The 11915-nt window shown below is 39.3% G+C and overlaps 1 non-coding gene across 1 annotated transcript; it reads left to right on the top strand.

The window, feature by feature from the left end:
• Window positions 1-3618: 3618 nt before the first annotated feature.
• LOC118629113 lies at window positions 3619-3724 on the top strand. Its single transcript, XR_004959362.1, has one exon. It is a non-coding gene; the product is annotated as a U6 spliceosomal RNA (small nuclear RNA).
• The last annotated feature ends 8191 nt before the right edge of the window (window positions 3725-11915 follow it).

Here is an 11915-nt window from a genome sequence, read left to right as displayed (position 1 = left end):
GAGGTTTTTGCATCCTTACAGGCAACAGCCTTGGGCAGTAACAGATAGACTGAGAGTTGGGCTCATTTTATTGACATATTTATTGTTTTGTCTGTTGTGAATAGAATTATTGTTGGACCAAGTAACATATATAAGTTGACAAAAGCTGGTAATTTTCTTGGTCTCACTTTGGAAATATCCTTGAGAGTTATTACTTTATTATGCTTTTCAGCTGGTTTGGCTCACAGAGTGACTCAGTCGCTCTTTGCCTAGCTGTGTACCAGTCTGTTTTATAATCCATACTGGTGTCCCCTTCCCTACCACCCCTCCGCCTCACATTGCTGGAATCATTTCTGTTTTACTTTAAAAAGCAGTTTGCTTCATGTCACAACAAAATAAAGCATGGATTAGAAACAGCATTGTAGTTTCATAGTTAATGCCTTTGTGACATCTCATTGCTATGCAAATAAGATTCAAGAAGGTCATCCCTTTAGCAGTCGCTCTAGCCCTGGTATCTACTTGATATTCCTTGGCCAAACTTGCTAAGCATTCATTACTGAGCTAGCCTAGGTGTTTAACTCTTTGTTGGCTTTGAACCTGCTATACTAGGCTGCTGAGCTTAACCTCCTTCTTTAGTGGGTGTTTTCATTTTAGGGACCTCCTTGTATTTCTCTCTTCAGCTTCTCAGCACAGAAGGTGTCTCAGGAAACCCCGGTCTCGTATTTGCAAGGTGCACTTGTTTGTATGCCAGGGCAGTTTCAGGAAAGTTCATTTGTGATGTGTTTCCTTTGGCTCTCAAGTATTTTTATCAATGCTAAATGACTGTACTTTTAGAGAGATGCTTCATTTACTTGCATCTGTGACATGTTCTTGCAGATATTTTGTAAAAACAAAAATATGTGTATGCTGGTAAACGTTCAGGTAATACTTATTTTAAAATTCATTGTCTGCACTCAAATTTGATTTTTTCTGATTTAACAGATGTGTTAATAGTAAATAATTCTTGAAAGTGATGGAATCTGATTTTACAGTAAGAAGCAGCTACCTTACTTTTTTTTTAATTTATTGATTTTTAGAGAGCGAGAGGAAGGAAGGGTGGGGGGCGGGGTGGAGAAAGAGAGAGAGAGTGAGAGAAAGAAAGGAACATCAATTTGGCCCTGGCTGGTTTGGCTCGGCGGTTACAGCATCGGCCCTGAGGAGCCTGGGTTCAATCCCTGGCCTTGGTTGGGGTCATGTCGGAGGCATGTCTCTCTCACATCGATGTTTCTTTCTCTTTCTCCCTCTTTCCCCCCACTTTACCTAAAAAAAAAAATCAATGGTAAAAACATTCTTGTGTGAGCATTAACAACAACAACAAGAAAGAAACATCAGTTTGTTGTTTCACTTATTTATGCATTCATTGGTTGCTTCTTGGATGTGCCCTGATCCGGGATCAAACCTGCAAGCTTTGATTTATAGGGACTCCAACCATAGAACTACTCGGCCAGGGGCCAGCCAGCCACCTTTAATAAGTATAGATTTTTGGTCGTGTTTAATTTGCTTGGTTAAAGAGTGTTTTGAATTTACTGGTATGATTGGTTGTTTTTGTTTTTTATTCTTTATAATTATAAAAGGATGATTCTTTTAACTCTAGTTTTGAAGGAACCTTTTGCATTTTGAGCAATTGGACATAGTATAAATGGTTAACCTATTAAGTAGTTCTTCTTTTAGTGATTATTTCACTGCAGTGGATTTTCTTCACACATACCCACATACAGAGCTGCCTAGATACTGAGTTTGTTCTGAGATTTTTGCTAAAATAACTGTTAACTCAAAGAAAGTGTACTTTACCCTTGATATAAGAAGGCTTAGGACCTATGGAGGGGACATTCATCTTTCACTAGTACACATTAAGAATTAGAATTATGACATTGATGGGAGAGTGATTGGAACAACTTTGTGTTTAACATGAAAATTCTGGAATGAAGATGGGACTCTTGTCAAGGATAGAAGGCATCTCTGAGTTAAGGTACTGAATCAAATACACATTTTTTTAAAGATATTACTTTGAATTTTTATAAACCAGTCCCTTTCTAAAGGTGTCTTTTCTGACCACCTGCTGACCAGAAGGACTGCTCAGACATCTGATAATGACAGGTTATCTTTAATTCTGCTGAGAGAGGCATTACGCCTTCATGATTTTTATCAAGGACAGGAGGCAACTACTGGTAGTTAAAATAGTGGAACAGTATTTGAAGGGCCAGCTAAGTGTAACTTGAAAAGGAAAGCTTAGAAACACCCATTAGTGTGGTTTTCCGACTCCTATCCTATTCACTGGCTCATCAATATCCATGGATCTCTGTTAGACTGTGGCATCTTGCCGGATGCCGGAAGGGCCAGTGAGATAAAACAACACTGTTCTGGACCTAAAGGAACTTAACATATGGAAGGCTTCTAGGCCTTCTTCCAAGGAATAGAAAGTGGTATTACTGCTGGTTCTGACATGAATGTGTCCTGTCTGAACTCACCAGGGAACTGGTTTCCCACCTGGATCCTGTGGTCACCTCTGAGCAGGACTCCCCTGTTGATGCTGGTCCATCCTGATACAGAAGCTCAGGTGGCTTACTACTTAATAGTTACCACTGGCAGAGTCAGATTCCTCAACCTGATGTTTCTGATCCATTCTGGCATTTAAACATTTTTCTTCAAGGAAGGATTAGAAGATATTTTTCTTTATTAGGTCTGTTCTAGGGAACAGAATGTGTCATCTTTGGAAGTGTGTTTTGTTTTTCTTTTTGAAACAGGGGTGAAATCTTTTCACTTGAAGCCTCACATGTTGTTCTTTTGTAAAGAAACACATAATTTATGAGTTGTGAATTTGGATGTACTAAAACAATGTTAGACATTTAAAATCAGGGCACAGTATTAAATTTACAGAACTATCCCGGTGCCTGGCAGCTGCCTCTTCTCCCATGCTTTCCTTTTCCCAGCTAAACCAGATGTTGAGTGCCAGACCTGTTGAATTGAAATCGACCCACATTGATTAAAAGGAAAAGCGGAGAAAAAGGTAAAGACTATGTAGTAGCTAAAATGAGATAGAGTCTGAATTTCACTGGCCTCTGCCGTCACAGCTTCCATTACCCCCGATGATTCAGTGCAGTGTGTCCAGGCGTGGGTGAGCTATAACAGCAGTGAATTGTCTTTGGGGGCTTGTGGGGAAAGTTTTCAAAATGAATTTGTTCAGAGTTGGATGGAACTGTTTTCTGCTGGAAGCCTTGATTTAAAAAAAAGCCTTGGTCTTTGTTTTAGGAAATTGCCTCCCCTCCTCCATCCAATAGAAAACTATCAGATAGTTTGGTCAGATATTTTGCATTTGACCCATTGTTTTAGAAATCTGCCTTCTTGTTACAGGGATGCTAGTTAGTAAAATGCTGGACACTCATTTGTCAGTGTTTTCAAACCTAATGTTAGAGTTCTGCCTGGATCTACAGCCCACTCGTAGGGTAAAATGCTACTAGACCAGCCACAGCACTTGGGCTTGTGGTCTGGAGGCTGACTCATAAGCCAAGTATCGAATTTTAGATCCAGATTCCAAACCATGAGCTTTTTGCTGGATATCATTTTTAAACAATGGGTCCAATCTTTATTAAAATATCTTAAGTACTGGCTTCGGCAGCACATACACTAAAATTGGAACGTACAGAGAGGATTAGCATGACCCCTGTGCAAGGATGACCTGCAAATTTGTGAAGCGGTCCATATTTTTTTGAAAAAATAGTGACAGAAAACTTCCCTAAACTGGTGAAGGAAAAAGTCACACAAGTCCAGGAAACACAGAGAGTCCGAAGCAATAGGAACCCCAGAAGACCCACAGCTAAACACATCATAATAAAAATAGCAAACATTAAAGACGAAAGAATCTTAAAGGAAGCACGAGAGAGACAGAAAGTTACCTACAAGGGAACTCTATATTAGACTGTCAGCTGATTTCTCAATAGAAACGATGCAGGCCAGAAGGGAGTGGCATGAACTGTACAAAGTAATGCAACACAAGAGTCTGGATCCAAGACTACTCTATCCAGCAAGGCTATCATTCAAAACTGAAGGAGAAATAAAGGGCTTCACGGATTTAAAAAAAAAAAAAAAAAAAAAAAAACTAAAGGAATTTACCACCACCAAACCAGCACTACAAGAAATGCTGAAGGGACTGTTGTAAGAAGAAGGAAAGGGGGGGGGGGGGGGGGAGGACACAGGCATAAAATTAAAATGGCAACTAATAACTATCTATCAATAATTACCTTAAATTTAAATGGCTTAAATGCTCCAATCAAGAGATATAGGGTAGCTGAAACAAAAGACTCACATAGGATGAAAGTAAAGGGAGGGGAAAATGGAATTGGGAAAAAAAGCTGGTGTAGCAATACTCATACTTGCCAAGATAGATTTCAAAACAAGGGCCATAATAAGAGACAGAGAAGGTCACTACATAATATTAAAAGGAGCAATCCAACAAGAGGATATAACCCTGGTAAACATATGCACCAAATACAAGAGCACCAAAATATATTGAAAAACTTTTGGAGGACTTTAAAGGAGAGATCAATAGCAACATGATCACAGTGGGTGACTTTAACATGCCACTGACACCACTGGATAAATCTTCTAGATAAAAATTAACAAGGACATAGATTCCCTATAAGACAAATTAGATCAGTTGGATTTCATTGATATTTACAGAATATTCATTCTGTAAATGAATATTCTGCAGAATGTACATTCTTCTGCCGAATATACATTCTTCTCAAGTGCACCTGGGTCATTCTCAAAGATAAACCACATGTTAGGATACAAAGCAAGTCTCTACAAATTCAAGAAAATTGAAATCATATGAAGCATCTTCTCAGATCACAGTGGCATGAAACTAGAACTCAATTACAATAAAAACACACAAAAACATTCAAACACTTGGAGGCTAAATAGCATGTTATTCAACAACAAATGGGTTACTAATGAAATCAAGGAAGAAGTTAAAATTTTCCTGGAAACCAATGAAAATGAATATATAACATTTCATTTGTGTGAATCTATGGGACACAGTGAAAGCAGTCCTGAGAGGGAAGTTCATAGCATTACAGGCCTACCTCAAGAAAACAAGAAAAATTCTTAATGGACTTTCTAACACTACAGCTTAAAGAACTAGAAAGTAAACAAAAAGAAAAACCTAGAGCTAGTAGGAGGAAGGAAGTAGTAAAAGTCAGAGCAGAAATAAACGACACAGAAACTAAAAAAACAATTCAAAAGATCAATGAAACAAAAAGCTGGTTCTTTGAAAAGATAATCAAGATCGATGAACCTTTAGCCAGACTCACCAAGAAACAAAAAGAGAGGACCCAAATAACCAAAATCAGAAATGAAAGAGGTGAAATAATAACTGACACCACAGAAATACAAAGGATCATCGAAACATACTGTGAACAATTATACACCAACAAATTGGACAATCTAGGAGAAATGGACAGATTTCTAGAAACACACAGCCTCCCAAAACAGAACCAGGAAGAGATAGAAAACTTGAACAGACCAATAACAAAAAAAGAAATTGCATATGTAATCAAGAAACTCCCAGCAAACAAAAGCCCAGGCCCAGATGGCTTCACGGGGGAGTTTTACTGAACATTCAAAGAAGATCTAATACCCATTCTCCTCAAACTATTCCAAAAAATCCAAGAAGACAACACTTCCAAACTCATTTTATGAGGCCAACATAATCCTAATTCCAAAATCAGATAAACACACCACAAAGAAAGAAAACTACAGGCCAGTATCCCTGATGAACACAGATGCCAAAATCCTTAACAAAATATTAGCAAATAGGATCCAGCAATACATCAAAAAAAAATTATTCATCATAACCAAGTAGGTTTCATCCCAGGCATGCAAGGATGGTACAATAGTCACAAATCAATAAATGTGATAGACCACATAAACAAAAGGAAAGATAAAAACCATATGATCATATCAATAGATGCTGAAAAAGCATTCAACAAAATCCAGCACCCATTTCTGATAAAAACGCTCAGCAATGTGGGAATAGAGGGATCATATCTCAACATAATAAAGGCCATATATGAAAAACCTACAGCCAACATCGTACTCAATGGGCAAAAACTAAAAGCATTCTCCTTAAGCACAAGAACAAGACAGGGATGCCCACTTTCACCACTCTTATTTAACATAGTACTGGAAGTCTTAGTCACAGCAATTAAACATGAAGAAAAAATAAAGGGGATCTAAACTGGAAAGGAGGAAGTTAAACTATCATTATTTGCAGTTGACATGATATTGTACATAGAAAACGCTAAAGACTCCATCAAAAATCTAGACTTAATAAATGAATATGGCAAAGTAGCAGGACACAAAATTAGCATCAAAAAGTCAAAGACATTTTTATACACCAATGATGAAATCACAGAAAGAGCAACTAAAAAAAAAAAAATCCCATTTACCATCGCAGCAAAAAAAATTAAGACACCTAGGAATAAACCTCACCCAAAAAGTAAAGGACCTCTTCACGGATAACTACAGGTCATTGAAATAAGAAATAGAGGAAGATATAAAAAAATGGAAGCATATACCTTGTTCATGGATTGGAAGAATTAACATCATTAAAATGTCCATACTACCCAAAACTATCTATAGATTCAATGCAATTCCCATTAAAGTACCAACAACATACGTCACAGAACTAGAACAACCACTCCAAAACTTTATATGGAACCAAAAAAGACCCTGACTAGCCACAGCAATCTTGGAAAAGAAGAACATAGTAGGAGGGATCACATTACCAGATTTCAGGTTATACTACAAAGCCACTGTAATCGAAACAGCCTGGTACTGGCACAAGAACAGGCAGATCAATGGAACAGAATAGAGAACCCAGAAATTGACCCAAGACAATATGCTCAGTTAATATTTGACAGAGGTGGCAAGAGCATACAGTGGAGTCAAGACAGTCTCTTCAATAAATGGTGTTGGGAAAATTGGAAAGCTACTTGCAAAAAAAATGAAGCTAGAACACCAACTTACACCATACACAAGAGTACACTCAAAATGGATAAAAGACTTAAATGTAACTTGTGAATCTATATAAATTCTTGAAGAAAATGCAGGCAACAAAATCTCAGACTCATACGCAGCAGAATTTTCACTGATACAACACCTAAGGAAAGCAAAACAAAGGAAAAAAATGAACACATGGGACTACATCAAACTCAAAAGCTTCTGCACAGCAAAAGATACAATCATCAAAATGGAAAGGGAACCGACTATATGGGAGGCCATAATTGCCAATGATGCATCAGATAAGGGGTTAATTTCCAAAATATATAGAGTGCTCAACAGAAGGAAGACAAAGAACCCAACTAATAAATGGGCAGAGAACCTAAATAGACACCTTTCCACACAAGACATACAAGTTGCCAAGAGACATGTGAAAAATTGCTCAACATCACTAATCATCAGAGAGATGCAAATTAAAACAACTATGAGGTATCACCTCACACTTCCCAGAATGGCTGCCATTAACAAATCATCAAACCAACAAGTGTTGGTTAGGGTGTGGAGAAAAGGGGACTCTAGTACACTGCTGATGGGAATGCAGACTGGTGCAGCCACTGTGGAAAACACTATGGTGTTACCTCAAAAAGTTAAAAATTGAACTGCCATTTGACCCAGTGATCCTACTCCTAGGAATATACCCTAAGAAACCTGAAGCACCAATCAGAAATAATATATATATGTACCCCTGTGTTTATAGCAGCACTATTTACAATAGCTAAGATTTGGAAACAACCCAAGTGTCCATCAGTAGATGAGTGGATAAAAAAGCTGTGGTACATGTACACAATTGAATACTATGCAGCTGTAAGAAAGAAAGATCTCTTATCCTTTGAAATGGCATGGAAGGACCTGGAGAATATTATGCTAAAAGAAACAAGCCAAGCAGAGAAAGACAAATATCACATGATCTCACTTATTTGTGGAATATAATGAACTAAACAAACTGATAAACAAAATTGATCCAGAGACATAAAGGTAGGGTACAGACTGACAAGCCTCAGAGGAGGGCATTTGGGTGGGGGGAAGAGATAAACCACAGAACTTATATGCATGTATGTATGACCAAAGGACATAGACAACAAACCTGGGGATGGGGTGGGGGGATAGGGAGGCGGGTGTCAATGGGCTGAAAAGGAGAAACATCTGTAACAAAAACAAATTAATAAAATAAAAATAAATAAATGAAAAAGAAAAAATAAAATATCTTAAAATAGTAAGCTTCAACTATGTTACTGCTCATTATATGTAATGGCTGATACAGATCAAAGTTTAAAGAAGTGAGCATCCAACTATATTTAATGTCTTTCTTATAAATTCATTATGATTCATATCACAACCCTTTTCTTATGAACACGATTGATTAGATTGCACCTCTCTGCCTTACTAACTTTTCCCTCAACTCCAGGGTCAGAGGCCCTTTTTTGGATATTTAGAAGAGGACTTTGAAGTAACTTCACCCAGTAAGATCTTGCAGTTAGTTATTCACTGACTTAGGGAGAGGGAGGGAGATTTTTCAAATGTGAGATTTTTGAGGTCATTCTATTGTTTTGTACTGTTTATGTCATTGGCTGTCTGATTGAACTCCATGCTACTTTGGGGTAAAAACCCTTTCGTGTTCACTCTGTAGCTGTTTGTAGGATTCCTAGATTAAGTAAATAAAAAAATATAGATTGCCCTCTGGCTGGTTTAGCTCAGAGGTTAGAGCGTCAGCCGTGGACCAAAAGGGTCATGGGTTCGATTTCTGTCAGGGGTACATACTTGGGTTGCAGATTTGATCCCCAGCCTTGGTTGGGATCATGCGGGAGGTAGCCGATCCATGTTTCTTTCTCACATCAATATTTCTTTCTCTCTCTCTCTCTCTCTCTCTCTCTCTCTCTCTCTCTCTCTCTCTTTCTCTTTCTCTTACCCTCCCTTCCACTCTATCTTAAACTCAATGGAAAAATATCCTTGGGTGAGGATTAACAACGACAACAAATACAGATTTCCAGTTAAATCTGAATTTCAGATAAACAAACAATTCTTTAGTGAAGTATGTCACACATGTTGCATGAAATATATTTTTATTGGCAACCTGTCTCTTGCACAGATCACAGCCTATCCTGTAGATGTTGAGAGAGGGTTTGTTGAATGACTGAATGAGCCTATAGGTGGAACTGTCTGGTAGTTAGTTGAAAATACTGATTTAGAGCACAGTAGAATTTGATTCAGGAGTCACTATCATGTGCAAGGGAGATACGTGAAGCCCTGGAGATTGTCCAAGGTCATTGTATAGGCCAATGATTCTCAAACTGTGGTGAGCATCAGAATCACTTGGGCAGGGGTGTCAAACATAGATACCTGTGTCCCACTCCATAATGTCTGATTTCATAGGGCTCAAGGACTACATTTCTTACAAGTTCACAAATAATGTCAATGCTGCTGGTGTGAGACCAGACATTGGGAGCCACTGTGTGTAGATATTCTAGAGGGGATCGGCAAATGTTTTTTGTAAAGGTCCAGATACTAAACATTTTAGGGGTTGTAATGTCTCTGTTACAGTTACTCAGCTCTACCTTTGTTCCTTGAGAGCAGCCATAGATGATACGTAAAGGGAAGAGCATTGCTATGTTTCAGTAAAACTTTATTTACAAAGGCAGATGACTTGCCCAACTTGTCCCATGGTAGCTCCTATAGTTTGCAACCCCAGCTTAGAGTGAAAAGTGAGAGTTAAGGATATCCAGGGTTAAGAATTGGGCAGAGAAAAAAAGAACAAGAGAAAGAGCAGTCTGAGCAATGGTGGGAGATACAGGGGAGAAGAGTGTCCCCAAAGCCAAGGAATAGGAGATTTTCAAGAATGAAAGCAGGAGTCACTGTCATCCACTGTTGCAGGGCAATTAAGGATGCAGAAGGGGATGAATGCTGAAGGAAGCCCTTGGATTTGGCAGTTGGGATGTAATAACTAAATGTTGACTAAGCAGTTTGAATAGAGTGGTGGGGAGGGATGCCTGCCAAATGGCAGTGGGCTGAAGTAAAGGAAGAGGTGGAAGCAGTGAATATTGAATATTCTTCCAAGAAGTTTGACAGGGAGGGAAAGGAGGGTTTTGGGGCTGAAGCTTAAGGAGAATGTTGGGTTCAGGAAATTTTTTTTTAATGAGGATAAGAGGAAAACAAGTATGTTTATAGGTAGAAAGGAAAGGGCCAGTAGAAGCAGAGCCTGGGTTGCAAACGATTGTTTCCTAAGAAAATTGTACCCCTCGAGTTTTGCAGCAGGTACTGAAAAGAGAGCAGATGAAAGAAAATATAGGATAGGGGACAGGATCAATGGAGACAAGTTCTCAAAAGAAACAGGATGGAAAGGGATTAAGAGAGCCTGCAGGGACCTCACCTTGGACTAGGGAAGGGGAAGTATTTCCTCTAAGACAAAAGTGGGTGAGGATTAGATCACTCCATTTAGAGGGAGGCAAGTCAGGGAGTTCCCAGCTGATTGTCTCTGTTCCCTTGAAAAAGTTGGAAGCTGGGCTTGAGTGAAGAGAGTGTGGAAAGCAACAGGGATTTTAAGGAAATTGGTGAAGGTTTGGAGTGGGCAGTGAGGTAGAGAGTATACCATAAATAAGTTTACCCAGGTAGCATTGAGGGTTCTGCTGGGGTTGGAGCTCCCTTATCAATGCATCTACATCACCCTGTTGTATGGAGCTTTGCTGTAGTTCTTAGCAGCCTAGGAACTATAAAAAATAAAATGATGGAGGAGATACTCAGGATTGCAGATCCTCAAGAGATATGGGTCAGAAAGCCCTCAAGTCATAGATTTTCAGATGCCTGTGAATGGCGATATTAAGGAAAATTAAGTGAAGAAGGAAATGGGACCAAGACTAGTATACTTGTCCCGAGTTGAAGTCTGGTGAAGATGAAGAACAGTTTTACAGGGAGGCAAAGGGAATTGGAGAGGATTAGAATTTCTTAGTGATTTCAGAGATGAGGCAATTCCAAGGACTGACAAAGGCCTGGGTGGTGGCTGTGGAATTAGGCTATGAAGTCCAGTTGAAAGGAGTGTTGTCAGAAATTGAGGTGGGTATGTTGTATAGGTTAGCAGGGTAGACCTTGAAGCCACACAAGATGATAGCAGGAGAGGAGAAAGCTCTTGCCCCAGGGGGGAGTCCTGATCCTCTACCTGCCTTACCCTTGGTACCTGGTTGAGAATTGAAACCCTGTCTTTGTGTGTGTGTGTGTGTGTGTGTGTGTGTGTGTAGGTAGGTAATTCTCCCAGTCCTTGCTTATTTGCTTCTGCTCTTGCCAAGTGTGGTGTACCTCTTCTGTGACCACTGAAGGAATTCGCCACATGTTTTTACTCCCACTTTCCTTGTTTTCCCACCTAACAGAAGCTTGAAGAAAGATCACAGACATGTGGAGTACCATGTGTGGCTCATTTGAACTCTGCTGCCATCCTTTCCCAACCAGACAATAGTCATGTTCTCGTGGCCGCTATGAAAGAGAGATGGAGTCTTCCTCTCTGCCAAGCATACTGGTTGATAGGCATTGCTGAACATTTGCTGGTGGCTTCACGACTTTGTTACTGCTGACTTCTTTGAGGGAGCCTCTCTGTTATAAAATATTTGGGCTCATTTGTCTTTCATATTCAAGCTTCATATTTAAGTTTACCTTCTAAATCTCTATCTATTCAAAAATGCAAACTCTTGCCCTGGCCGGTAGCTCAGTTGGTATGCCAAGGTTAGAGGTTGGATCCAGGTCAGGGCCCATCCAGGAGTCAACCAGTGAATGCATAAATAAGTGGACCAACGAATCAATGTCTCTCTCTCTCTCTCTTTCTCTCTCTCTTGTCCTCTCTTTCCCTCTCTCTTCCT

Source organism: Molossus molossus, unplaced genomic scaffold (assembly GCF_014108415.1).
Source record: "Molossus molossus isolate mMolMol1 unplaced genomic scaffold, mMolMol1.p scaffold_m16_p_13, whole genome shotgun sequence".
Lineage (NCBI taxonomy): Eukaryota > Metazoa > Chordata > Mammalia > Chiroptera > Molossidae > Molossus > Molossus molossus.
The sequence above is the reverse complement of the archived record's forward strand: the minus strand, read 5'-3'. Positions and strand labels throughout refer to the sequence as shown.